Raw genomic sequence first — 23,330 nt, forward strand, 5'->3', positions numbered from 1 at the left:
TTAAAAAATGGAGAAAAATGCTGTAATTAATCCCATTATTCTATGTAGAATATTAAGGTGTGTGACTTTTGTTTATGCTGCATTTGTTTAACTCTGCGGAGCTGTGATTCTTTGCCTGTCTAAAATACCTGCTGGTCCTAATAAAGAGCTGAATGGCCAATAGTGAGGTGGGCACAAGGACAGGCGGGGCTGGCAGGCAGAGAGGATAAATAGGAGAACCCAGGACTAAAGAGCAAGAGAAGGAGATGGGAGGATATCTGGGGCCAGCCACCTGGCCATCCATTCAGCCACAGAATAAGAAGGAAAGTAAGATATACAGAAGGAAGAAAGCCCAGAGGGAAAAGGTAGAAGAGTTAAGTTATGATAAGAAAAGCTGGCTAGAAACAAGCCAAGCCAAGGCTGGGCATTTGTAAGTAATAAGACTCCATGTATGATTTATTTGGGAGCTGGGTGGTGGGCCCCTCAAAAAGTCAAGAGAGTAAAAACAACAATAATTTTATATGCTAACTAAATAACATTTTTAAAAGAGGAAAAAAAAGATTTGTTGTCAGTAGAGAGAAGCCTTTCTTTTACCAATGACTTGTCAGCAAGAAAGTAAGAAGCTACAGTGAAATACAGGGAAATATGTTGAGATTTACTGCTTTATGTTTGCTGGTTTTTAAAGGTTTTTATTTTGGCTTACAGTTCTAGGGGATGGTCCATCATGACATAAGACAATGGCTGCAGGAGGTAGCTGGTCACATGGAGTCCACAGACAGGAAGCAGAGAGAAATGGAATCTTTTTTTTTTTTTTTTTTTTCAGTCAGGATCTAACTAGCTTCTAACTCACCATGTAGCTGAAAAGTGACCTTGAACTCCTTCGACGTGTACCTACCAAGTACACTACCACAACCAGCTCAAAGTTGCATGCTTTTCTGGAGCTAAAGTATTTATTGTATTGCATTGTGTTTGAGTGTAGACATGCACATATCAAAGGCATATATGTAACTTCCAGAGAATAACTTCTGGAAGTTAGTTTTCTTCACCATAGGTTCTGGGGACCAAATTTAGGCCATCAAGCTAGTGCAACAAATGCCTGTGCCCACTGAGTCACCTAACTGGCCCAAAATTTCATTTTCAAATAAGCTGATATCTAATATTCAGCATTTGGGGTGCATAGACAGCTGGTTCCCAAGAGTTTGCAGGTCAACCAGTCTAATCAGAACAGAGAACTTCAGGTTCAGTGAGAGACCCTTTCCAACCAAACAAGGTGCAGAGTAATAGAGGAGGCCACCTGGCATCTTTCTTTGAACTCCATAGCCACATGCCCAGATTTGGGCATCACACACACGCAGGCACTACACCCTCTACACACAAAACAAACAAACAGCCACGCGGTGGTGACGCATGCCTTTTAATCCCAGCACTCAAGAGGTAGAGGCAGGCAGATCTCTGTGAGTTCGAGGCCAGGCCAGACTACAGAGTTGGTTCCAGGACAGCTAGGGCTACACAGAGAAACCCTGTCTTGTAAAACAAACAACAGCCGATCAGGCAGTATTAGCCTGTTTTTAAGTCCATACAGTCTTGTCTTAAAGCTGAGAAAACAGAAGCTCAGAGAGACTTTTTCAACATCCCACAGCTGGCTGTGAGCAGCAGACCTGCCACAAACTGTGAAAAACTCCACAGGTTACTTGGCTCTCCTGAGACTCTGAACATTACTGTGGAACATGTGTGCACTTAGAGCAGCTCGACTCTTGCCCCGCCCCCTTCTCCCCAAGACAGGGTTTCTCTGTGTAGCTTTGGAGCCTGTCCTCAAACTCAATCTGTAGACCGGGCTGGCCTCAAACTCTGCCTGCCTCTGCCTCCTGAGTGCTGGGATTTAAGGTGTGCATCACCACAGCCCCACATCAGCAGCTTGACTCTTATTCTTAGGGATGAGTGTGAACCAGAAAAGGTCCTTCCCCATCAAACTTACTGTTTGCCTCAGGTCTACCACTCAGCCAACACAATCTGTTTATGTATCAAATCTTTATGGGATGTTTAACAGGGGGCTGTGGGGTATAAAAACACGAAAACCCCAAGTTCAAGGGATGACGAGTCAGAAAGGCAGGCAGGAGCCAGGGCTGGTGGCATCAAGGTAGACTAAGGATGGACTGTGGCAGATGGTATGCTTGGTCCTCCTGGTCTACCCTGCTGCCTCGAGATTCAGAAGGCCAATCTCTAAGAAGCAAGACTCCAGCTAGAGTCACTAGAAGAAATCTGAGAGCAGGAAGGTCAAGGCACTTATCCTGTGATCTCTCTCTTTTCAAAGATATGGTTCTACCAGGATTTATATTCTTTGACTGAGGTCACAACTCCTATGGGGGACTATTGAGTAAACTTCCTTGGCCAAAGGTTTGGCTGGGCTCCAGTCACACCTACTTTTCCTCCATTGTATCTGGGATGGAGGTAAACAGGTACTGTCAGTCCTTAACAGATGCTTGGTGCTCTACTATCCATTATTGGGCCACGTAGCCATTGCAATTATAAATAATCCCTTTATTCACGGTTTCTTATTAACCCCAAGTATACTGCTTGTTTCTTGTAAGCAGCTAAGAACCACTGATTTCCTTTTTAAAGTTGGCACAAAGCTGAAGGTAGAATAGATTTAGAAGGCTGATTTTTGGTAAAAACAGTTACAATAACAAAAGACAAGGAAAGGCTGGGAAGGTGGCTCAGTAAAGTGCTTGCCACACAAGCATAAGGACCTGTGATTGGATCCCTAGTATCCCACAAAAAGCCAGGCCCATGAATCGAGAAAGAAAGATCCCTGAGGCTTTCTGGGTAGCTAATCGAGCTAAATCAGAAAGCTCTGGATTCAGTGACATGCTCTGCTCATCTCTCAGAAATTAAGGTAGAAGGGTTGGACAGATGGCACAATGGTTAAAGCACTTGTTATACAAGCAGGAATTCAGATCCACTGAATTGATGTAAATGCTGGATGGGCATAGCTAGCCATCTGTAATTCTAGGCTTGGAAGATGGAGACAGGATCTCCAGAGCAAGCTAGATAGCTAGACTAGACATATCAGTGAGCTCTGCTTTGACTGTGAGACTCTGACTCAAAGCATAAGATGAGCAATGGAGGAAGATCTCCACTATCAACCACAAGCTCATACACCCACACACATACACAGGGGAAAAACAAAAGCAAAAGGTGGAGGGGCTGGCGAGATGGCTTAGCAGGTAAAGGCTCGTACCACTAAGTCTGAAGACCTGATTTTGATCCCTGGACTAACACAGTAGAAGGAAAACACCAATTCCCACAAGTTGTTCTCAACCTCCACACTTGAGACACAACATATGCACAGACCTATATATATGTTCAAATGTGTTGTTTTAGTTAAGATTACTATTGCTGTGATGAAACACCATAATCAAAGCATCTTGGGGAAAAAAAGGGTTATTTCATTCACAGTTCCATATCATATCACTCACAGTTCATTATCAAAAGCAGTGAGGGCAGGAACTCAAGTAGGGCAAGAACCTGGAGGCAGGAGCTGATGCAGAGGCCATGGAAGACTGCTGCTTGCTAGCTTGCTCCTCATGACTTGCTCAGCCTGTTTTCTTATATAACCCAGGACCACCACAGAGATGGCCCTACCCATGATGGTGTGGGCTCTCCCCCATCAATCACTAATTAAGAAAATGCCAGGGCTGGAGAGATGCCTCAGAGGTTAAGAGCACTGGCTGTTCTTACAGAGGTCCTGAGTTCAATTCCCAGCACCCACATGGTGGCTTACAACCATCTATATGAGGTCTGGTACCCAATTCTGGCCTGCAGGGACACATGCAGGCAGAACACTGTATACATAAATAAATAAATAAATAAATAAATAAATAAATGAATCTTTAAAGAAAAAAAAAAAAAAAAGAAAATGCCCTACAGGCTTGCCTACAGCCCAATCTTATGGAGGCATTTTCTCAACTGAGCTTCCCTCCTCTTGGATGACGTTAGCTTATGTCAAGTTGACATAAATACTATCTAGTACACATCCACACTAAATGTTTTAATTTAGCCACGCAGTAGTAGCATACACCTTTAATCCTTGCACTCAACAGCTGGGCATTGGTGGCGCACGCCTTTAACCCCAGCACTTGGGAGGCAGAGGCAAGTGGATCTCTGAGTTTGAGGCCAGCCTGCTCTACAGAGCGAGTTCCAGGACAACTTCCAAAGGAATACAGAGAAACCCTGTCTCAAAAAACAAACAAAAAAATTCCTTGCACTCAGGAGGCAAGTTCAAGGCCAGCTTGGTCTACAGAGAAAGTTCCAGGACAGCCAGGGCTACACAGAGGAACCCTGTCTCAAAACACAAAACAAAAAAAGTTTAAAAGGTCTGTCTGTCTGTCTGTCTGTCTGTCTACCTTCCTACCTATCTGGGTGTGAAGGTGTTTCAACAGTTAATAACACTGGTTGCTCATCTAGTGAACCCAGGTTCAATTCCCTGAATCTATATGGTAGCTCAAAACCATCTGTAGCTACAATCCCAGGGGATCCAGTATCTTCAGCAGGCACTGCACAGACATGGTGCACAGGCATACATTCAGGCAAACACTATACACAGAAAATAATTTTTTGTTTGGTGTTTTTGAGACAGAGTTTCTCTGTGTAGCTTTAGCTGTCCTAGAACTCACTCTGTAGACCAGACTGGCCTCGAACTCAGATCCTCCTGCCTCTGCCTCCCAAGTGCTGGGATTAAAAGGCGTGTGCCATCACTATCCAGCTATATATTTTTTAAATAAAAAAGGTAGAAAACAAGACATTGAGCATTGTCCTCTGGCTTCCACACACATGAATACCAATACACATGCATATACAGAGAGACAAGGAAGGATGATGGCCAGAATACAGTGGATGTAACCGACAAATATCAATAGGAACTAACAAGGGCAGAAGAGGGACCAAAATCAACATGGAACTGCAGACCAACACTTCTCATAAGTAGGGGAACAAAATCCCTCAAAATATTAGGTTAGGAGTGTTAGTGTATGCTTCTAATCCCAGTACTTGAGGCAGAGGCAGGCGGATCTCTGAGAGTTTGAGGCCAGCCTCGTCTACATAGTGAGTTCCAGGACAGCCAGGGCTACATAGAGAGTCTATGTCTTCAAAGTGGGGAGGGGGCTGGCTCAGCAGTTAAGAGCACTGCTTGCTTTTGCAGAAGACCTGGGTTCAATTCCCAGCACCAAAATGTTGACTCAATCATCTGCAACTCCAGTTCCAGAGGATCTGGCACAGCCTCTGTGGGTACTATAAACACACACATCCCCCCCCTCTTAAAAATCAATTTAAAAAAGCAGAAAAGCCAAACCAAATCTAGTCATGTGTCAAAAGGAAGGATAACATATCATGACCAAGGCAAGTTTAATCCAGGAGTACCAAGGTGCTTCAGTTATAGCACTCAAATATCAGTAACCACTGGATAATTAAATTGTATTATTGTTGTTTTTATGGGTTTTTTATTTTCTTTCTGTGTTTGTTTGTTTGTTTGTTTGTTTGAGGCAGGGTCTCTCTGTGTAGTCCTGCAGACCTGGTCACTCTGCAGACCAGGCTGGCCTCAAACTCAGAGATCTACCTGCCTCTGCCTCCTGAGTGCTAGGATTAAAGGCGTGCAGCACTACCACCTGCATGTGTTAAACCTGACTCAACACAACAACACACATTTGAATGCCTAAAATTCAGAAACTCAGAAAGCTGGTAGGAAGCTAGGCACAGTGGCACATGGCACATGCTGTGTAGTTTGGGCTACTTAGAAGGCTGAAGTGGAAGAATCACTTCAGCCCAGGAGTTCAAGATTAGCCCGGACAACATTGTAAGGAATTACTAGGAAGGAAGATGGAGACAAATACTGGAAAGGAGAGGAAGCAACTGTTAGGTGGGGGTCAAAATGCAAAATGATACAGCCACTTTGTTTTTGTTGCTGGTTTGACTTGGTGCTTTGAGACAATCTCATTCTCTAGCCTACACTGGCCTCAAGCTTAAGATGATCCTCCTGCCCCAGACTCCCAAGTGCTGGAATTATAGGTATGAGCCAAAATATCACATTGGTACAGCCACTTTAGAAAGCAGTTTGCCATCTTATAAAGTTAAATATACACCTTTTCCGAGCTTGGTGTGTGAAGCCTGGGCTGTTTGATGCCCCTTAATAAAGATAATGGAAAAGGTAAAACTATATGGGCAAAACCAGATCAGTAGTTGTTTCAGACTGGAGATATGGGTATGATATAAAAGGACACAAGGGAGTGTGTATGTGTGTGTGTGTGTGTGTGTGTGTGTGTGTGTGTGTGTGTGTGTGTGTGTTATTCTATAACTTAACTATAGTTGTGGTTAGATGTTTGTCAAAATTTAGCATTGTACACTAAAAAGGGATAAATTTTACTGGAACATAAATTATACTTCAAGAACTGGGGACACAGCCCATTTGGTATAGTGTTTGCCTAGCATGCATAAGGACCTGGAGCTCCACCTCTGGCACTGCATAACCCAGAGATGGCAGACATGCCTGAAATACCAATACTTGGGAAGTAGAGTCAGGAAGATCAGAAGTCCAAAGTCATCACTGGCTACATTGGGCTTTAAGATTATCCTCAATAATCAAACTAAAAATAAATAAATTACAATTCAACAAATGGCAGTAATGTTCTAAGCCTAAAAAAACTTAAGAAACTGTAGTGTCCTAAAGAGAAAGAAATGGCTGGGCGTTGGTGGCACACACCTTTAATTCCAGCACCCCAATACCAGGATAGGCTCCAAGCTACAGAGAAACCTTATCTCGAAAAACCAAAAAAGGAAAGAAAGAAAGAAAGAAAGAAAGAAAGAAAGAAAGAAAGAAAGAAAGGAAGGAAGGAAGAAAGGGCCGGGCAGTGGTGGCGCATGCCTTTAATCCCAGCACTCGGAAGGCAGAGGCAGGTGGATCTGTGTGAGTTCGAGACCAGCCTACAAGAGCTAGTTCCAGGACAGCCTCCAAGGCCATAGAGAAACCCTGTCAAAAAAAAAAAAAAAAAGGAAGGAAGGAAGGAAGGAGAACCAATTCTAATCTGATGCCTGGTTTTATAAATAAAGCTTTATTGAAACACAGTCACACCCACCCATTTACCCATCCTTTTCTTTAAATTATTATTTATTTATTTTATGTGTGTGAGCATTTTGCCAGCATATATGTCTGCGCACCATATCCATGCCTATGAAGGCCAGCAAAGAGTGTCAGATCCCCTGGAACTGGAACTACATACAGATGTGTGAACTGAATTTGAGTCGTCTGGAAGAACAGCCAGTGCTCTGAACCTCTGAGCCATCTCTCCAGCTCCCCCATTTACCCATTCTATTAATTGTTGCTCAAAGCTACAAGGGCTCACAAAGCCTAAGATAGGTAAAACTGGCCCTTTAAACAAAAGATATATGCTAACCCATGCCCTATCCTTGAGTTATACAGTTCAGGAGGTTCTGAGCTGACAAAGTATAGTGACTGGGAAAGAACACTCTACCTCACTGTGTGGAAGTCACAGATTCTGATTAAGTGGTTGACTTCATTAGGCAGCTGACATAGGAATGAGACTTTAAGTCAGAAGAAGCCTGTCTGCTTGTTACATTAGGTCCCAACACACCAGGTTAAAAGTCAAAATGGATTCATGCTAAAGTTCTATCATTTTCATTCAGGTTACATGTCACAGAGTTTAAACTAGACCATTATCTGACTTTCTCAGAAAAGTCTTAAGCATTGGTGGTGTAAGATAACAAAATGGATTAGATTTTTTTTTAAAGATTTTATTTATTATGTATACAACATTCTGCTTCCATGTATATCTGCACACCAGAAGAGGGCACCAGATCTCATAACGGATGGCTGTGAGCCACCATGTGGTTGCTGGGAATTGAACTCAGGACATCTGGAAGAGCAGTCAATGCTCTTAACCTCTGAGCCATCTCTCCAGCCTCTGGATTAGATTTTTTTTTTTTTTTGGGGGGGGGTTCCGAGACAGGGTTTCTCTGTGTAGCTTTGGAGCCTCTCCCGGCACTCGCTCTGGAGACCAGGCTGGCCTCGAACTCACAGAGATTCGCCTGCCTCTGCCTCCTGAGTGTTAAGGATTTAAGGCATGCACCACCAACACCCGGCATTTTTCCAATTTTTTTTAAAGATTTATTTATTTATTTTATACACTATCTGCATGTATGACTTTATGCCAGAAGAGGGCATCAGATCTCTTTATAGATGGTTGTGAGCCACCATGTGGTTGCTGGGAATTGAACTCAGGACCTCTGGAAGAGCAGCCAGTGCTCTTAACCTCTGAGCCATCTCTCCAGCCCTTTTCCAATGTTTTATCATTGGTAGTTAGCATATAATAAATGTTTAATAAGTATGCTCTGGGAAAAAGAAAGAAAGAAATATTCAGACCTTGTTCCCACATAGTCAAGAGACCACAACACATTTACTGAGCTAATAAAAATTGTATATAGAGATAGCTGGGTGGTGGTGGTAGTGGTGGTGCAGCACACCTTTAATCCCAGCACTCAGGAGACAGAGGCAAGAGGATCTTTGTGAGTTCCAGAGTCAAGTCTACATAGGAGAGGCTAGCCAGGATTACTTAGTGAGAACCTGTCTCAAAAATAAACAAATAAAACAACAACAAAAACCCAAGTTAAAAAAAAAACTAAAAACAATAAACATAGAGATGGCCATAGTGATTCATCCCTGTAATCATAGCACCTGAGAAACTGAGGCAGGAGGATTTTGAGTTCTAGGCCAACATAGGCTACATATTGAGACCTTATCTAAAAACAAAGACAAAGGAAAAGCTACATAGAGTTCAGTAGGGTCTTGTATACATATGTATACAAATGTAATTAATAGATCTCTAGTTACAAAATTAGATATGGGGCTGCTATTTAGTTGGTAGAGTAGCACACATGAAGCACTGGTTCTATTCCTACCTAACATTGCATAAAAAACAGGTATGGTGGCTTCATTCCAGAACCTGGAGAGAGAGAGAGAGAGAGAGAGAGAGAGAGAGAGAGAGAGAGAGAGAGAGAGAAGAGAGGTAGTGAGGGAGGAGAGGAGAGGGAAAAAGAGAAAGACAGAGTTATAGGCTTATGCCCTGCCCCTCTGGGAAAGAGAGGGGGAAGGAGATTTCCAGTCAGGCATGGTAGTTCATGCCTGTAACCCAAATACTCAGTGCCACAATAAATCCCTATTTCAAACAAAACAAGGAGAAACGGCTCAGACAGTAAAGTACTTGCTGTATAACCACGAGGACCTGTGTTTAGTTCTCCAACACCCATGTAAAAAACTGGGGGGTGCCATTATGCCCCTCTTGCAACGTAAGACACAGGGCAGGTAGCTAGCTATTCCTAGTCCTCAGTTAGATAGTTCCAGTGCTGAGAAACCAGAGACAGGTAGGTCTTGGGGTTTGCTGGCCATCTAGTCTAACCAAATTTGTGAAATCCAGGTTCAGTGAGAGACTCTGTCTCAAAAAATAAGGTACAAAGTAAACGAGGAGAACGGCTATTATTAACACACACACACACACACCCACACATACACACACGCACGCACGCACGCACGCACGCCCTTAGCTTGGTAATCTGGAACAGAATCTGCTTTAGTGGTTCAGGAAAGAAAATAAGCACCCGATGACAGCAAACTGAGGACTAGGAATAGCTACCTGCCCTGTGTCTTATGTTGCAACATGAGCTCTCAAAAGGGTGCCCTTAACCCAGAACCACTTCTACAACTTTGACCCCTCCTTCCCATCATATAAACCACACTACCAGTTACCTTAGTCCTCCTTGCAGTTAAGTTTCCCTCTCTTACCAGAAAAGAATACTATATGTCTTAAGTTTGGAGGACCACAGTAGATAGCGTGGAGGCTTGTTCAGTCAAATGCCACAAACTAAAAGGACTCAAACAAATGCTAGTGATTCAAACCTAACCAGTTTAAAAGAAACATGGCAACAATGAAGCCTCCCTTTCCCCACCTTGCCCCCACAACAGTGTGTCACCGTACCCCATCAATTGGACATCCTGATGTTAACTGAATTAACCCAGATACCCAACATTTTCCTACTCCTGAACATTAAATTCCCCAGCCTAAGGGAAGTACCCTTAGGATAAGCTCCAAATGTCTTGACAATGCTCTTAACACAGGTACTCATTGGGGCAGGACACCTCACACCTCTCTACTTTCCCACTTTGCCTTACACATGCGTGCCCCAAGCTAGCCACTATCATCAGTGTCTCCTGACAACCAGAGTTCAATGCCTGGGGCTCTTGTGGCCAAAGGAGAGAACTGACTCTGACAAGTTGTCTTCTGACCTCTTTGAGCACACACACACTCACTCACTCACACACAATAAATGACTGTATTTAATAAAAAATAAAGATGACTGGTTTTGTTTTGTTTTTTGTTTAAAGAGTATAAACTACCTAAAGAATATAACCTCACTTAAATAGTCCTGTGGAGCTGGGTGGTGGTGGCGCATGCCTTTAATCCAGCACTTGGGAGGCAGAGACAGGTGGATCTCTGTGAGTGTGAGACCAGCCTGGTCTACAAGAGCTAGTTCCAGGACAGCCTCCAAAGCCACAGAGAAACCCTGTCTCGGAAAAAACAAAAACAGAAACAAAGGGGAAGGGAGGGACAAGGAAGGAGAGGGGAGTGGAAAAGAACTGAAAAGGGAAGGAAGTGGAACAGGAGAAACAGGTATTGACTCCTACCAACTTGTTCCTACAAATATTATTTATTTGAACAGTGCCTGCACTGATTCCACGATATGGTCACAAGTTTCTACCTTCCCACTGGACGCAAAACCAAAAGCAGGACAAAGGAAAGAGATGCTATCCCTCAGCAACACTAGCTGACAGGGCAACTTGCTAGGCAGCCACCACCTCAGAGCACAGCCGCACCAATTCTCCACTCCACTCCTCTGTATACAGGACACCAAAGACCAGCCCAATGACTTATTCTGTGAGGCATAACTACCCTGCACACACAAAGGGTCATCTAACTGGGTCATAATGGAGAAGCAAATGTAATACCCACAGATGCATTTAGTTTGCTATTAGGTTACAAAGCTTCAACTGGTAATAAGAAAAGCATTCCTCTGCCAGCTCTACCAGATCTTATTGGTTTGTCTGTCTGTCTGTCTGTCTGTCTGTCTGTCTGTCTGTCTTTCTTTTCAAGACAGGGTTTCTTTATGTAACAGTCCTGGCTATCCTAGAACTCACTTTGTAGACCAGGCTGGCCTCAAACTAAGATTCACCTGACTTTGCCTCCTGAGTGCTGGAATTGAAGGTGTGAGGCACCACTCCTGGCTATTGTTTCTTTTAAGTCACATTCACTTATCTATTGTGCACACTTGTAGAGGTAGCAACAACTTGCAGAATTTGGTTCTCTCCTACTATGTAGGTACTGGAACTTGGACTTAGACTCAGGCTGTCAGATAGCAACAGTGCCTTTACCCACTGAGTCATTTAACTGGTAAACTGGGTATGGTGCACATGACTGTAATCCCAGCACTCGGGAGACAAAGGCAAGAGAACTGCCAGGAGTCTAAGGGGAGGTGGGACTACATACCAACCATTAGACCAGCCTGGGCAACAGAATAAGATCCTGTCTTACAGCACATACACAAACAGACACACAGAGAGAGATGTAAAGACACAGACACCCACAACACACAGACACACAGAGAGAGATGCAAAGACACACATACACACCCAGACAGACAGACACACAGAGAGATTCAAAGACACAAACACACATACACCCAGACATGAAGACAGACACAAAGAGAATCACAAACACACAAACCCAGACACGAAGTCAAAGACACGAACACGAAGACACGAAGACACAGACACACAGACACACACAGACACACACAGACACACACACACACACACACACACACACACACACACACATACACAGAGAGAGAGAGAGACATGAAGACTCAGACACATACAGACACAAAGACAGACGGAAAGAGACACAAAGACAGGAAGACAGACACAGAAACAAGAAGACAGGCATACACAGACACATACACAGACATGAAGATGCAGACAAGACACACAAACACAATGACAAACACAGAAAGAGACACAAAGACACACACAGAGACATGAAGACAGACAGAGAGACATGCCAACTCAGACACACAGACACATGCACAGCAGCAAGAGGGACTGGGGATGTAGATCAGTTGGTTCCTTGATTGCCTAGCATGTTTAAAATCCTGGGTTAGGTCCCCAGCATCCCATAATCCCTATGACATGGCCCACCCTGTAATCCCAGGTCTCAGGAGGTGGAGGCAAGTAGAGCAAAAGTTCATCAAAAGCTGGTTACATAGCAAATATGAGGACAACTTGGGAAACAAGAGACACTTTCTCCAAAAAAGCAACATTTTTTTTTTCTGCTATTGCTTCAATAGTGAGTACCAGGCTGATACCAGCCTAGGAACATTCTAGTCCTTTCTCTCCAAGCAATTTAACCTAACCCCTAAATTTTATCATGACTTCCATGAAAACATTCCTAACTCTCAGTCTCCAGCACAGGCAAAACAGCTTTAGCTCCACCCCAGGCTCCATTCTTAAGGGTCTGCTGGAAATTCCCACTGGCTCACTACCAGCTTTCTCCAACCGGAATTCCTCTTTCCCTCAAGCCCAAAGCTCCTCCTGTGGCCCCCCTTCCCCTTAACAACACAGTCACCAGAGTTCTTTCCTCATTCATTTCCTACCTTGTTTTGTTTTTTTTGTTTTGTTTTGTTTTTTGTTTTGTTTTGTTTTTTTTTGAGACAAGGTTTCACTGTTCAGTTCTGGCTATCCTAGAACTCAATGTGTACACCAGGCTGGCCTCAAACTCAGAGATCTGCCTGCCTCTGCCTCCCAAGTGTTGGGATTAAAGGTGTGTGTCACCACTGCCCAGCATTTCCTACCATTTTTAATCACAAGGAGCCAGGCATGTCGGGACCTGGGGCAGGCAAGAGTGAATCAAACAAGCCATGTCCCTGGAGCTCAGTTCCCATTTCTTGCTTGTCCCTAGTTAAACAGAGAGACTGATGACATGGGAACTAGGCTGTGCCAAGCCGTATGGTTTGTCTTTAAGGACTGAGGGCAAACTCTCCAACAATACACTTGTCTCATCACCCCTAGACACAACTATGTTACATAGTTTGGTTTTACTTGAGGTGCCAAGAACAAGGTGAGTTTTTTACTTATGCTTTACAGTGGACAAACTAATTGACATAAGCCTTGAAGTTTTCAATTTCTTTTTTGTTTGTTTTTGCTTTTGAGAAAAAAAAATAATCTCAATACATAGCCTTGGCTGGCCTGAAGCTCACCATGTAGATCAGGCTGGCTTTGAACTCAGAGATCCTCAGCCTTGCAGTTGCTGAATTACAAGCATGAGCCACCACACCCACTGCTGCTGGTTCACTTGTATGCAGAAATCTGCTCACGGAGCTGGAGAGATGACTCAGAGGTTAAGAGCACTGACTACTCTCCCAGAAGTCTTGAGTTCAATTCCCAGCAACCACATGGTGGCTCACAAGCATCTATAATGAAATCTGGTGCCCTCTTCTGGCCTAGAGACATACATGCAGGCAGAACACTGCATTCATAATAAATCTTAAAAAAAAAAAAAAAAAAAATCTGCTTACCAGGGTCAGCAAAGTGGTTGTAGGCAAAGGCACTCATCCAGGCTTACAGATCTGAGTTGCATTCTCCAACATGATAGGAGAGAAATGTCTTTTCCAAAAGGCTGTATCTGTGGTGCCCATTAGCAGACCAAAGTCCATGCTGGCCTCCATGTGTTCTCAGCTCTTCTCACCCCTGAACTTCTCCAGTTCATGGGCTTTCCTTTCTCAGATTCTTAACCGCTTTGAGCCATCTCTCCAGCCCCCTCTCAGATTCTTATAACCTTATTATCTAGCCATGTTCTCTCTTTTGCCTTCCATCTTAGCCTCCTCTTTCTTGGTTTCCTTTGCCTGAACACTCTTTCCCTACCATCCTCTTTTCTCTCATTGCCAAGTCCAGTCTGCTGGCCACTTTTAATCTACTACTTTCTCTCTCTGCTGTGGACTCTTCCAGGTGCCTCTGGCTGTACACACTCTCATAGCTACAATAAAAATTTTCTCATCAGTTATACCTTCGAGCAGTCATGTCCTCAGTTTATACATATGGTGCCAAAACCCCCAGTTTATACAAAAACTAACTCCCAGTTATCCTCTGACCTCCACACCTACACTGTGGTAAGGACATGCCCAGAGGCATTCGAATACACACACAAAGTAAATAACTAAGAAAACTCTTGCTTACTGGCTAGGCCATAACTATGCTTAAAGCTAGCTTCTAGTTCAGCAGTTCTCAACCTGTGGGTCATGACCCCTTTGGAAAGTCAAACAACCCTTTCACAGGGGTTGAATATCAGATATCCTGCATATCAGATATTTACATTACGATTCTTAACAGTAGCAAAATTAAAGTTATGAAGTAGCAATGAAAATAATTTCATGATTGGGGGGGTCATCACCACATGAAAAACTGTATTAAAGGGTTACACCATCAGGGTGGTTGAGAACCACTGCTCTAGATGTTAACTATGGGATGTAAACTAATGTAGTCACACTTTTTTTTTTGCCACACCACTCCTTTTTTATTATGTTATTACGTAATGAAGGGGGCCAGCTGTAAAGTATTTTAGAATTGTCTGTTGCTATTTGAATGATGTCTTGTTTACTATTGAGACTATACACTTTTTCAGGACAAAAACAGTGTTTTCAGTATTAAGCAGATACTAAGTCCCTGAATATTCATTCTTACAAGTACATTGCAGATAACATTTCTTTATAATCTGGCAATTATTTAAATACATTTAAATGTTCTCTGGATAGCAATCAATATATTAGGAAATATTAGGAATCTTTTTTTTTTTTTTTAGGATTTTTTATTTATTATGTATACAGTCTTCTGCCTACATGCCAGCAGAGGGCACTAGATCTCATTCAAGGTGGTTGTGAGCCACAATGTGGTTGCTGGGAATTGAACTCATGACCTCTGGAAGAACAGTCAGTGCTCTTAACCGATGAGCGATCTCTTCTAGCCCCAATATTAGGAATCTTAAGCATTGAAAGAAGAATAAACTAATTTAAAAATAAACAGCATGTATGCTGGCAAGTTTTATGGCAACTTGACAGTCTTGAGAGATAGGAAGCTCAATTGGGAAAATGCCTTAATTGAAAGGGTTGTAGACAAGACTGTGGGGCATTTTCTTAGTGACTGATGTGAGAGGAGTCAGGCCATTGTGTGTGTGTGGGGGCAACTTGGGCTGGTGGGCCTAGGTTCTATAAGAAAGCAGGCTGAGCAAGCCAGCAAGCAGCACACCTCCATGGCCTCTGCATCAGCTCCTGCTTCCAGGTTCCTTCCCTGTTTGAGTTCCTGTCCTGACTGCCTCCAATGATGAACTGTGACGTGGAAGCATAAACCAAGGAAACCCTTTCATCCCCAAGTTGCTTTTGGTCATGGTGTTTAATCAGAGCAATATTAACCCTAGCTAAGACAGCATGATCAAGATCAGGCCCATCAAGATGGCTCAGTGGGTAAACTAGAGTTATACAAGTGTGATGACCTGAGTTCAATTCCAGCACCCATATAAAAGTAGAAGCAGAGAGCCAGCTCCAAAAAGCTCTCTCTGACTTCCTTTTTTGTTTTGGTTTCTCTGTGTACAGTCCTGGCTGTCCTGGACCTCACTTTGGAGAGCAGACTGGCCTCTGTCTCCAGAATGCTGGTACTAAAGGTGTGCACCACCAACGCCTGGTCTGACTTCCACATGTCATAACAATAACATGTGTGTGCACATACATGAACATCCCCCACACACACACATTTAAATACAACACATTATTTTGAGAGTAACAACATATAAGGAAATAATATATTAAATATTTACTCCACAGTCTCCAAACACAAGCTAGATCTCCTGAACACTCCACACAGTAATATAAACGCAAAAAGGCTGAAAAGAAACAGAGTACAGTTGACTGACCCCTTCTCTCTGACAATCCGAGAAGACCTAGCAGGTCAAAGGTTCCAACTCACCAGGTTCCAAGAGCCACTCCCAAATGGGATCCCCTCAGAGATAATCATTTTCTAGCATGTGCCACCCTGGGGCTGCAGAAGCTTCTGAGCACAAGGACTATCCTCTGCTTTGGAATGCTGCCTAACCATGAGAACAGTGAGGTGCTGGGGCAGTGTGGCTCAGCAGTAAAACATTTGCCTAGCATGCACAACATCTAATAACCCTAAAACACAACAAAACAAAACCCAAACATAAGATCTGTGTGATGTACAGCTTTAATCCCAGCACTCAGGAGGCAGAGGCAGAGGCAGGTGGATCTCTGTGAGGAGTCTGAGACCAGCCTGGTCTACAGAATGAGTTCCAAGACAGCCAGGGCTATTACAAAAACCAAAAGAAAAAAAATTTAATAGAATGGGGAAGTCTTTGATTTTTTTCCTCAATATCTTTTATTTTAACTTTCGATGGTACTGGGACTGAACCCAGCGTGTGTGCATATTAGGCAGAGACTCTTCCACTTTTAATTTTGATGCAGGGTTTTGTCAAAGTCCAGCTCTGAGCTCACTCGGCAGCCCACAAATTTGGAATTTGCAATCTTCTTGCCTTGGCCTTCCACATGTACCCTGCTGTTCTTTATCCATATCTTTTTAAAAAGGAGGTAAGAAATTGAGGGGGTTGGGAATATACCTTAGTGGTGGTGCCCAGTACAAGAAAAACAAATAAATGAAATGACATCTAAATTTTTAACTAATGTAGTTTCTTTCATCTTCAAATATAAACTCTTTTGCTGTAGAGTTTGCTGTAGAGCCCTGAACCCGGAGGTTTACACATATGCAGAAAAACTCCCTCCCTCCTTCCCTTCCTTCCTTTCTCTGAGACCAGGTCTCACGATGTAGCTCTGGCTGTCCTGGAACTCACAAAGACCCACCTGCCTCTGCCTCCCAAGTGCTGGTTGGCCTGGCTAATCACTGTTTTAACCACTAACCCCTGTGTCACAGATTCACTTTATCAGAGGGCACTGAATGCCTTCTTTATTTCTCCTATAGGAAAACCAGAAAGTCAGTTCAGTGAAAGTAGATTCTGGTTTATCTGGTAAGAGTTCCTTGCAGCTCAACTGTCAAACACGAGTGATTACTTTATTGCAGGTCAGAGTTGATAGTTGCCCTCACTTACCCTGAAAATGGAGTGGGTGCTAGGCAATTATTTGTCAAAGGTTTCATTGCCATAGTAACTTAGAAACACCTGAAGAGTCTCCTATAAGTTCACCTTTCTTTGGAAAAAAAAAAAGTGTCTGATAGCAAAACTCAACAAAACAAAACAAAAAAACTCCACAACCCACGAAGCACAATAAAGCCTTATCTAAATAGAGCACATTCCAACATAACAATGCCTCATAAGAGTACTGACTCCCAGCACTTGGGAGGCAGAGACTGGGGATCTCTGTGAGTTCAAGGCCAGCTTGGTCTACGAGGGAGTTCCAGGACAGGCTCCAAAGCTACGCAGAGAAACCCTGTCTCAAAACCAAAAAGAAAAAAACCAAGAGAGTACTTATTGCTATGACAGAGGACCTGGGTCCTGGGTTCAGTTCCTAGCACCCACATGACAATTCACAGCTATTTGTAACTCTAGTACCAGGAGATCTGACACCCTCTTCTGACCCTCAAGGGTACCAAGCACACATATGGTACATATACATACAAACACACACACAAACACACACACACACACACACACACACACATACACACACAATCTCTTCTTTAAAAGTTATTTTTCAAGGTTCCTAATGGCTGAGCAATCTCTCCAGCTCCAAAATTTTAAAATTTTATGTGTATGAGTGTTTTGCCTACTTATACATCTGTGTACTATGTGTGCTTGGTGCTCATGGAGGCCAGAAGAGGGTGTTGGATCCCCTAGAACTAAAGTTACAGATAGTTGTGAGCTGTCACGTGGTTGCTGGGAATCAGATCTGGGTCCCCTGAAGAGCAAGTAGCCAATGCTCTTAACCAATGAGCCATTTCTTCAACTGCCCAAAATAAATCTTAAAAACAAAACAAAAAAATTCATACTTGGGGCTGGAGCTCAGCAGTTAAAAGTATTTGTTAGTCCCCGAACCACCCATAAGTCTAATTCCAGGGGTTCTGACACTCTCTTCTTCAATGGCAACAAGCACACACCTGCATCCAAAATTTAAAAGAAAGATTCTTATTTATACCAGCTATGGTGGGTCTTGACTTGGGAAACTGAAGCAGGAGAATAGCTAAGAAAGTTCCAGGCTGGCTTGGACTACAGCATGCAATCTTGGTTTAAAAAAAAAAAGTGTATATTTTTTATTGAGACAGAAACTCAACCATGTATGTAACACTGGCTGTCTCAGAACTTTGAAGTCATGAAGAGAATGAAGTCATAACCAGAAGAGAATGCCAGACTCCCTGGAACTGGATTTATGGATGGTTGTGAGCCACCATGTGAGTGTTGGGTACCTAACCCATCCTGAGCAAGAACATCAAGTGTTCTCTTTTTTTCTCCAAGACAGGATCTCTCTATGTAGTACTGGAACTCATTGTATAGAATGGGCTGGCCTTGAATCACAGAGATCCACCCACCTTTGCCTCCCAAATGCTGAGATTAAAGGCATGCACCACCACCGCCCAGCAACACCAAGCATTCTTAACCACTGAGCCATTTCTCTGGCCCTCTTTTTGTATTTTTGAGACATGATCTTAATATACAACCCAGACTGGCACAGAACTTGCTATCTTCCTATCTCCCTGGGTGATAGGATTACAGGCACATACCAACCTCACCCAGCTTGAATTTCTTTTTTTTTTTTAATATTTATTTATTTATTTATTTATTTATTTATTTATTTATTATGAATACAGTGTTCTGCCTGCATGTATCCCTGGAGGCCAGAAGAAGGCACCAGATCTCATTACAGATGGTTGTGAGCCACCATGTGGTTGCTGGGAATTGAACTCAGGACCTCTGGAAGAACAGCCAGTGCTCTTAACCTCTGAGCCATCTCTCCAGCCCCCAGCTTGAATTTCTACAGACACACACACACAACACACACACATACACACACACATACACAGACCTGGAGGTGGTTGACCAGGTAAAACTACATGCTGCCAAGCCTGACACCCACGTTCCACCCCCAGGATCCACATGGTAGGACTAGCTGTCCCTGACCTCCATATTCATGCATACAAAATAAATAAAATGTAAAAAAAATATTAGTAATGGAAGATTACAGTTGTAGCTCAGTTCATATAGTGCATGCCTAGCATGTACAAGAAGACCCTGCGTTCAATTTCTGGTGCCTTATAAAACCAGACATGGTGGTGAAGTCTTAGTACTTGGAAGGTGGAGGCAGGAGGATTAGAAGTTTAGGGTCATTTTCAGCTACACAGTGAGTTTGAGGCCAACCTGGGCTATATGAAAACCAATCTCAATAAATAAAATAAATAAATAAAGGATTAGACCCAGACCAATAATCTCATAGGAAAAGTGACAACCATATTGTAAATGAAGATTCTTTATAACAGAATTTTCTATAAAATAGGGATTCTTTAGAACTGTCAATTTAGCTGGATGTGGTGGCACATGACTTTAATCCCAGCACTCGTGAGGCAGAGGCAAGTGGATCTCTGTGAGTTCAAGACCAACCTGATCTACAGAGCAAGTTGTGGGGCAGGTCAGCCAGATCTACAGAGAAACCCTGTGTGTGTGTGTGTGTGTGGGGGGGTGTGTGTGCAGGGGATAAAGGGATTCTACCAACTGAACTGCATACAAAAATCTCCATTCTTGGCCCCAAAACATGTTTTAAATTCATAGCTCTAAAGCATTAATTTTCTGTTTTCTGTAAAATGGATTTCCTGAAACTCTTGTATTCTCTGGTGTAGTTATTTTTAGAAGGAAATGAATTTCCTTATCACAGATGAATCTAGCTTCCCCTACTCAAAGACAATCATTTTCCTTATCACGCTGTATGATGATAATGTTGTCTTTCTTCTAGTTTAAGGGCTGTTTCTTTCAACTGAATGGCCTTCCATCAAGAAGCCTTTGTGCCCACAGATCGTAAGAATAGTGCCTGAGCTGGGTTTTGATTTCTTCCTCATGTGTCCTGTCCTTAGCATGATACTGGGAACAATGAACACAAATCTACCAAAACTTCCTTGCTGTCTACCCAATACAGTTTTATACCTTTACATTTCTGTCCTGTTCGTTAGATCCTGCTGCAGTCTGGAAGGTAAACTGTTCACATCATACAGTGCCTCACAAATGCCCGTCTCCCAGCCACGTCTTTCCTCACATTTAGATGTAATAAAACCTTAGCAGGAACACCTCATCTCGTCTTTTGTCTCCCCAAATCCAGCAGGTTTTTTGTTGTTGTTGTTGTTGTTGTCGTTTTCCTGAGCTACAAAAGTAGGCCAGGGCCAGCCAGGGTACAGTACTCGGGGCTGGCAAGGTAAACCAAACACTTCTGGGATGTTCCTTTTTTCAAGCTGTTACCTTAACACCAGTTTCTTATATATGTGCTGCTTAAAAATCCCATCTCATTTTGCGAGAGGATGAACCAGCTATGCGACGACTCCTTTGTGTGAAGTTCCCACACCTCACAAATGCTCATCTACAAAGTGCCCATCCTCACACAGGTAAGGTATGGAGTGGTCTGCTCCGCCCTAGGCGAGGCAGCCTAGGGTTTCACATCTGTATAACGATGGGTTAGGTTCAAGATCCTACAGAATCGAGAATTCTGCATCCAAATGCGCAGGTCCTATCTCTAAGGTGGGGAAAACGAACCCCAGGGCGACCCTCGTACTTAGCGCAGTGCACATAATGGCATTTAACACAGGCCTTCTCCAGCCCGGGCCCGGCGTATGCTCGCCTCCAACCTCAGGAGCCGGGCGGGCGGCGGCAGAGGCCGGGCCAGCGCCCGCTCTCAGCAGCGCCATGCCCTCCTTCGCCCTCACCCGCCGCCGGCTGCCTCTCACCTGGCACGCTGGCATCGCCCGTCCAGAGCCGCTCGCGAGACCATAGATCTGGACGGCTTTCGGAGGCCGCCCGACCGTCTTGAGGGAGGTTAGTGCGGATGCGCGGGCACCGGAATCCAGCGCACCGATACCGGGAACACGCCGTCCGGTTTCTAAGGAACAGGGAGCTCTGGTAGGGAGGGGCGGGGCGGCTGGAGGACAGCGCATGCTCTGTGACGGGGGTGGAACCTGCTGGGAGGGGTCGGGATGGAGAGCTGCGCATGCTCCTGCTTTGGGGCGGTGCTTATGAAACCGGCCGGGAAGCTGTTGGCTCTCTTGCTTCTGCCAGAGAGGTGTGGATGCTATGTAGGGACTTCCAACCTCGGACGCTCTCGAGTTTGCCCACTGGCGTCAAGAATGTAGGTGCTTTCGAGGTTTCCCTGGGATGAAGAAAGGTCTCGTGTTCGACAGCGACCTTTGTAGAGGCCCAGGTATCTCCAACTGGTCGGATTTTTTGACTCGGAATGATTGGCTTGCCTGTTTGCTCAGGTGTCTGTCTGGTCTCTTCCTCTGGTTGTTCCTTAAATGTCACTTCTCTTTTAGACTGTGACCTCAAGTTCCCTATGGAGCCTGTGTTCTCTCAAGGAAATAGATTCTGTAATGAGACTACCCTTAGTTTTACCAGACTATTATAATGAAGCTGGTAGACCTGAGTGTGAAATTGACTCTGCAGAATGTGACTGGGGTTTATTCTGTGTGGGAATTATTCTCTTGGCTACTTTGCTGCAAAGGGGGAGGCTCCTAGTCTTCATCGTACAGCAGGATGGGATGAAAGAACATGTCTGCTGAAGGTGGTTCTGTGACCCTTTACCAATTTAAGGCTTGTCACCATTACCACTATGTTTCTGCACCAGGGCAGCTTCCAGGGTGAAAAGAAGTCGAAGCTTCGAAGCTTCCTCTTCAAATGGGCTGCTATCCCATGTCCACTAGAGACAGACAGGATCAGAGTTAAAATGTGGACTATTTTCTATTTCTTGAAATTAATTTTGTTTCTTCATTTGTTTTGTTTGTTTTTGAGATAAGGTTTCTCTTGAAGCCCTGGCTGTCCTGGAACTCACTCTGTAGACCAGGCTGGCCTTGAACTCACAGAGATCAGCCTGCTTCTGCCTCCCAGGTGCTGGTATCAAAGGCATGTGCCACCATTGACTGGCTTGCATTTTATATTTCTCCTAGATCAGGGCTTTTCAGCAGTGATACTGCTAACTTTTAAAGCCTGATAGTGTTTTGTTAGGCTGAGATGGATAAGACTATTTGCTGTAGGATGGTAAGCAGTAAACCTGGGCGCTACACAGTAGATGCCATTAGCACACAACCCCAGTTGTGACTGCCAAAAGTTACTTTTGTGCTTATCTGATTTCCCATTTCTCCCTCTACATTAGCTCTTCCCAAAGAATTGTAGGTGCTGGGAGTGTAGCTTAGAGGTAGAGCGCTTGCCTAGTACGTGTGAGAGCCTGGGTTTACACCACAGCACTGCCAGACAAAATTCATCTGTAAGATGCTACTGAATGAAACATTCTCTAAAAATGCAAATTTAGGAAAATGCAGTGTTAAGCCCCACACTTTAACTCAGGACTTTTAGAGCTTTTAAATAGCTGATAATAGCCAGGATGGTGGCTATTACCTTTAATACCAATACTTTGGAAACAGAGGAAGATGGCCATCATGGACTACAGAGTTCCATCCAGGACAGTCAGGGCTACACAGAGAGACCCTGTCTCAAAAAAGAAAAGACAAATAACTGATGGTTGATTTTCACTATCAACATTCAAGATTTATAGACCACCAAAAAATCCTTTTCCAAGAACATGTCTCCTTGAGAGATGAGTCTTGTTCCTTCAGCAAACCTCACTCCAGTGACTTAGCAGCCACCTGCTTCTTTTTGTAGTATCAATAGCCATCATAGTTACTCCCTCCAATCAAAGCTTGTTTGCAGCCGGGCATTGGTGGTGCACGCCTTTAATCCCAGCACTTGGGAGGCAGAGGCAGGCGGATCTGTGTGAGTTCGGGACCAGCCTGGTCTACAAGAGCTAGTTCCAGGACAGCCTCCAAAAGCCACAGAGAAACCCTGTCTCGAAAAACAAAACAAAACAAAACAAAAAGCTTGTTTGCCTTGTTTCTTCAGCAATTACCCATCTTGTGCCAACTTTTATCTCCTAATACTTCTCAGCCTTGCTGGTTTTTATGGCCTACTTGTGGCATCCTAGTTCAT

At 43.8% G+C, this 23,330-nt stretch overlaps 1 protein-coding gene across 1 annotated transcript in view; it reads right to left on the bottom strand.

Moving 5' to 3' along the window:
• Window positions 1-21,274, bottom strand: part of Gfod2 (glucose-fructose oxidoreductase domain containing 2) — a 36,397-nt gene extending 15,123 nt beyond the window's left edge. The window contains exon 1 of the mRNA XM_027405853.2: window positions 21,083-21,274. The gene's annotated coding sequence lies outside the window, so the exon portion shown is untranslated. The remainder of the gene's footprint in view (window positions 1-21,082) is intronic.
• Window positions 21,275-23,330: the final 2,056 nt, after the last annotated feature.

This window comes from Cricetulus griseus, chromosome 3 (genome assembly GCF_003668045.3).
Source record: "Cricetulus griseus strain 17A/GY chromosome 3, alternate assembly CriGri-PICRH-1.0, whole genome shotgun sequence".
Classification (NCBI taxonomy): domain Eukaryota; kingdom Metazoa; phylum Chordata; class Mammalia; order Rodentia; family Cricetidae; genus Cricetulus; species Cricetulus griseus.